This window comes from Eleutherodactylus coqui, chromosome 10, assembly GCF_035609145.1.
Source record: "Eleutherodactylus coqui strain aEleCoq1 chromosome 10, aEleCoq1.hap1, whole genome shotgun sequence".
Classification (NCBI taxonomy): domain Eukaryota; kingdom Metazoa; phylum Chordata; class Amphibia; order Anura; family Eleutherodactylidae; genus Eleutherodactylus; species Eleutherodactylus coqui.
The window spans coordinates 54801535-54807534 of record NC_089846.1 but is presented as its reverse complement, the minus strand read 5'-3'; positions in this window follow the sequence as shown (position 1 = coordinate 54807534).

Here is a 6000-nt window from a genome sequence, read left to right as displayed (position 1 = left end):
TGCTTTGTCTTTTTAAGAAAGCATTGGCAGATGATCGATTTCCAGAATCTTTTTACAAAGCAACTATAATGGTTTTATTGGAACCATGTAAAAACCCTGAAGAATGTGGGTCTTATTGTCCAATATCCCTATTTAATACAGATTATTAAATACAATAATACTAGCAAACAGATTAAATTTGGCTATTCACAATATTATTCACCCAGACAAATCTGGATTTATACCTGGAAGATCAACATTCGACAACATCAGAAGAGTTCAAATGGTATCACAGATAGGCTAGACACAACAGTGGGATTGGGCTTTGGTATCTTTAGATGCTGGAATGGCTTTTGACTCAGTTGGACAAATCTGCTTTAAATGATATTTATCATTTACAAAATGCATAGTGCTAGACTTCTTGTGAATGGCTTGCTCTCCTCTTCATTCTATCTAAAGAGGGGTACTAGGCAAGGGTGGCCATTGTTGCCCCCTTTGTTTGGTGTGGCTCTTGAGCTCTTGGCTCTACTTATCAGACAAGATTTGGAATATCAGAGAAGGGAAGGGTTAACAATTGGACCCAGGGAGAACTGCATCGGCTTATACACCAATGACATGGTATTATTTTTCTCTACCCTGTGCCACACTCCACATGTCATTTCAATAATTGATAAATTTAGATTCTTCTCTGGTTTACTTATAATTTTGCAGAAACCTATGTTTATGCCACTGAGTTAGCAAATATGGGTTATTGGAGAGGAAATATGTTGACTTAATATAGTAACGCAATTTAGATATCTTTTTTTTTTGGAAATCAATTTTTATTAAGTTTTTTAGATTTTTATCCAACATAAAACCCAGAGGGTCAAAACATATTAGCGTATTTTCATGACATAAATCAATAAGATAGGATACATCAATTTGTTATCAACTGTTGTAAGACTATGGATCATTAAGTCTATTCCTCTAATAACGCATACATATATGGTGCGCAATAATGCTCGGGGGGGGGGGGGGGGGAGGGGAGGGTATGGGGAACCTTCAAGGAAAAGAGGGGGGGGGGGAGTCTACCAGGATGCTTTTACCGTCCAACTCTGTTCTCTTTGTTGTTTTGATCGTTCCTAGGGCTTTCCTCACGTTCTGAATTTGCAGGGTTATTGTCCACTTCATCCGTCTATATCTGTCCGGGGCAGCTCAACACACGTATTCCACAAGAGAGGGGGTGGGATCTCTGCCCAATCTCCCCTCACTTTGCGACTAGAGGTTTTCCTACTCCATGTACATTGTGTACATGTTTACTATGTTGCGCTTGTTTAATTATTTATAGGGTATCCACTTCCAAGGTGTCCACATCTCCACAAATCCATCGTGTTTCCCACTTTTCCAACTAGTGAGCTCCTCTAAGTTACATATTAAATCAACTTTCTCTTTCCACTGTGCGATTGAGGGGGGGTCTTCTGTAACCACATTAAAGGGATCAGTGCTTTACCTGCGTCGATAAGAAGTGCAATTAATCTGTCTTTGAGAGGGTGGAAATCTACAGAAGGTTTCCAGAGGAACACTTTTTCTGCTGTTAGAGAAAAACATGGTTTGATAATCCTCAATATATTTTCCACCTGTTTCCAAAAGTTAGATAGCTTTGTACAGTCCCACCAGATATGTCCGTAGGTGCCCCCTGTGGAGTCACACCTCCAACACCTGTCATGGGGGGTTAATTTGTATGCGTGTAGCCAATGTGGGGTTTTGTACCACCTCGAAAGTAGTTTATAATGGCCTTCTTGAAGAAGGACACACGGAGAGAGGCCGAAGGATAGCTTAAGAATGAGTTTTACGTCTGCTTCTGATAGGGATATATCCAGTTCTTTCTGAATGGATGGTTCTGGGGCTAGTGTGTTTCTCAACTTATCCCAGGTGTCGCAGGGGCCCTTCAGCAGTGGGTGATAGCCCTTGGAGTTATATTGATTCCTCTTTGGGAGCCATAGATCTTCTATTAAGGTCTCTCCATATGTGCTCACCGCCAGGTGTTGTAGCAGTGGGTCTCGTGTGGGGCGCACCAATTCCAGCCAATAGCTCAGTTGTGTGGCTCTGTATAAGTCGTGGACGCATGGCATATCAATCCCCCCCTCCCATCTCCTCTTGATCAGCGTACTGTGGGCTAAGCGGGGTCTTTTCTGTTCCAAACATAGCTAGAGAATGCTATGTGTATGTTTTTTTAAAGAATGGATTATGTATATAAATAGGTAGCATACGTAGCTTGTATACTATGGTTGGGAGAACATATGATTTTACTATATTTTTTCTTCTGAACCAAGAAATATATGGTATATCAAATGAACAGAGTAAGTTCTTAACATATGGGAGGATTGGTTGGAAGTTCGGAGTGAAAAGGTTTTCGGCTTTTTTGGTAATCTTTATTCCCAGATATTCTATAGAGGTTTCAGACCACACGAATGGTGAGTTAGCTTTTATTATTTTACTACCGGCCTTTGAGACAGAAACATTTAATATATTGGACTTGGAGTAGTTGATCTTAAAGTCTGAGATCTCGCCAAAATTCTCTAGGAGTGATATTAGGTTCGGGGTTCCCTTTTCCGGCTCCGTGAGCAGAAACATTATGTCATCTGCAAACGCTGCCAGATGGAGTGAGTGCGAGCCAATGGTAATCCCTTTTATTTCTGGGTGTGATCTCACTTTCTGTAAGAGAGGTTCCTGGGCCAACACAAAAAGTGTCGAGGATAATAGACACCCCTGTTGGGTGCCGTTCCGTATGTCAAAAGTGGGGGAGAGGATGTTGTTAATTCTCAGTCTCGCATGCGGGTTACTGTATAAAGATAAAATTGCTAATATAAATGGTGGAGGAAAATTAAAGTTGTCTAAAGCGCTTTTCATATATAGCCAATTAACACGGTCGAACGCTTTTTCAGCGTCTGTTCCTATCAGTATCATTGGGATCTTTTTTACTTGTGCTTATCTAACTGCATGTAACAGCCTAAAGCAGTTATCCTTCCCCTCCCTACCTCTGATGAATCCTGCCTGTTCGCTGTTTATCAGGGTGGGGATGAGGTCCTCCATTCTCTTAGCTAGAAACTTAGCCCACAATTTCATATCCTGATTAATCAGTGAAATTGGCCTGTAATTAGCGCATGATTCTGGATCTTTGTTGTCTTATAAATGAGTGTTATATGGGCTTCCTGCGCTTGTTTGGGTAGTCTGCCTCCTTGTAGTAAAGTATTGAACAGTTCTCTCAGCATTAGGACTAGCGCTGTTTTAAAGGTTTTGTAATATGCCGATGGAAAGCCATCTGGGCCTGGGGATTTACCTGAAGGACTGGATGAGATTAATTCTTCTACTTCCTGATCTGTCGCTGGGACTAACAGGGACTGTGCAGTTTCCTCTCCTAGTTTTGGTAGTTTGATTGTGCTCAGGAAAAGGTCAATTTTCTTTTTGAAGGCCGACTGCTCGGTCGTTTCTCTTTCCTCTCTTAGGTTGTATAATTGTGACTAGAAGTGCTGGAACACCTTGGCTATTTCCTGGGATGAAGTTGCTGTGGATCCTGATTGGTTTTGAACTGCACTAATGAAATTCTGGGACCTTGATTTTTTGAGCATAGCTGTCATAAACCTACTCCCCTTGTTTCCATGCAAATATACTGTCTGCTTCAAGAATAGGTGTCTCTTATTGAACCTTGAGTCCAGAAGGCGTTTAAGTTCCCGCCTCTTGGAAGCCAGGTCCTCCAACACATCTATGGTTTGTGATAATTTTGAGGCTTGCTCCAATCTTGCTATCTGTGATAGTAGACTGTCAATCTCTTGCTGTTGATGTTTTTTCATTCTGGAGCCCAGAGATATGAAGGCGCCCCTCATAAAGGCCTTATGGGCCCCCCATACCACAGGGTACTCCGTATCCTCAGTAATATTTACATGGAAGTAGTCTTCTAGTAGTTCGGTAAGTTTAGCCCTCTCGGTCTCTGAATCCAGCAGAGATTCGTTGAGGCACTATCTCCACTCCCTGGGCCCTTCTGACCCGATCTTAATGTCCACGTGTGTGGGGGCGTGATCTGATATTGATATTAAATCAATGTTTGTTTTCACTACTTTTTCCAGGAGGCTCGAGGAGATAAATACATAGTTCAATCTCTGGTAGGAGAAATGGACTTGTGAGAAGTATGTATAATCTTTTGAGGAGGGGTTTAATGTTCGCCACGCGTCCACGACGCCCAAGTCATGTAAGGCTTTATTCAATTTGTTCAGGCGCCCCTGGGTGACCTGGGATTTTCCCTTTGATGAATCTAGGAGGGGGTTCAATGTTACATTCCAGTCTCCGCCAGCTACTATGTATCCTACTGCGAACTCCTTCAATATTTTAATCTGTTTGACTAGCCATTCGGTTTGATTGACATTTGGGGCATACATGTTGGCAATTGTTATTTTTACATTATTAATTGTACCTTTTAGAAAGAGGACTCTCCCCATCTCATCCGAATATTCAGCTGTAGGTATAAAATTGATGAATCTGTGGAATAGTGTGGATACACCCTTGGAAGCGGAGCTTGGGTGTGAATTGTGGAAGGCCTGGGGGAATAATTTTCCTGGTATGGCAATGCATTTTCCTCCCTTAAAGTGTGTCTCTTGTAGGAGGAGGATTTTGGTGTTGTACCTTTTCACAAGTTGTGAGATGTTGAATCTCTTCTGTGGCCCCGGACATTGAAGGATGTGACGTGAAGCGCTTCTGTGGACATTGCAATCAGAGCTGGATGGAACAGCCAGAGGAAGTTTCAATGCCTATATTGAGGAACACAGAAATTACAGCAGGAAATTATGTTAGGAATACAGGTTATATATTCACTTAATAAATCCTTCTGTCTCTTTACTGGTTAAGCCCAATTTGAGTAGGAGTTTGACGTGGTCGTTAAGGAGGGGGGGGGGGATGATACGGGAAGGGGGTTAGAGGGAGAGATAGGTAGGAGCTGGGGTAGGGGAGGGATAGGAAGGTATAGGAAATAAGTATATAGAAGATACTGAAACAGTCGATAATACGACAATAAACACCCTCTGTTGAGGGCACGGACGTATGCAATAACCTCTTGATTACGTCCGTAAAAACTTGGGGTGGCGTTTCTGTTACGAAAGTCAACAGATAACTTCTCTCTGCCTGATCGGGTTGAGGCGCCCAGGCACCCTATGCCTTAAGGGGAAAAAATTTAGAACTTTTTCTTCAGGAGATAATGTGATGGTTAGACCCATCGAGGACTTAGGTTATGTCCATCTCTGTATTGTCCTGAATGAAGAACTTTTCAAACCAGCAGGGGGGGACAATTAGCATACTGCTGGGGAAGGGTTTTCCCAGCTAACTCTCCGTTTAGACTCGGATTCAAAATCCACTTTGTGGTCTAACCGTTCAGTCATGTGTAACCATTTTCGCCATCTTCCTTGGTTCTTTTCTTTTGCTTATGCTTTGGGGATTTTGCTTGTCCCGCTTGGCGCCACATGTCGGGGTTCGAGAGTTTGGGCAGTCTGGGGAATTCTGGGAGAGGCAGCCAGTTAGGGAGATCTATGGGCTCGAGGTCTAGATGTTGCCAGCACATCTGAAGATCTTCAGGTGTGCGAATATGGTGTCTCTTTCCCTTATATGTTATTCCCAGTCTAAAAGGGAACAACCATGCATATCTGATATTTTCAGATTTGAAGACATCCAATAGGGGTCGTAGTAGCTGTCTCTTCGCTAATGTTGTGGGGGACAAGTCCTGGTAGATCTGTATGTCTGCTCCAGTGTATTTAAGATCTCTGTAATTCATCGCTGATTCTAAGATGGCGGCGGTGTCTTGGAAATTTACAAATGATGTCTCTCGGTGGATCAGACACTGCAGGTTGTGGTCTCAGTGCTCTGTGTGCTCTTTCAATTGCCATAGCAGCCGCTCTATCTGTGCCCACTAATGTAGAGAAGATTTCCAGCAACACTTTTGGTATCGCCTCTGCCGCCCAGGACTCTGGAATACCTTTTATGCGCACGTTACTGCGGCAG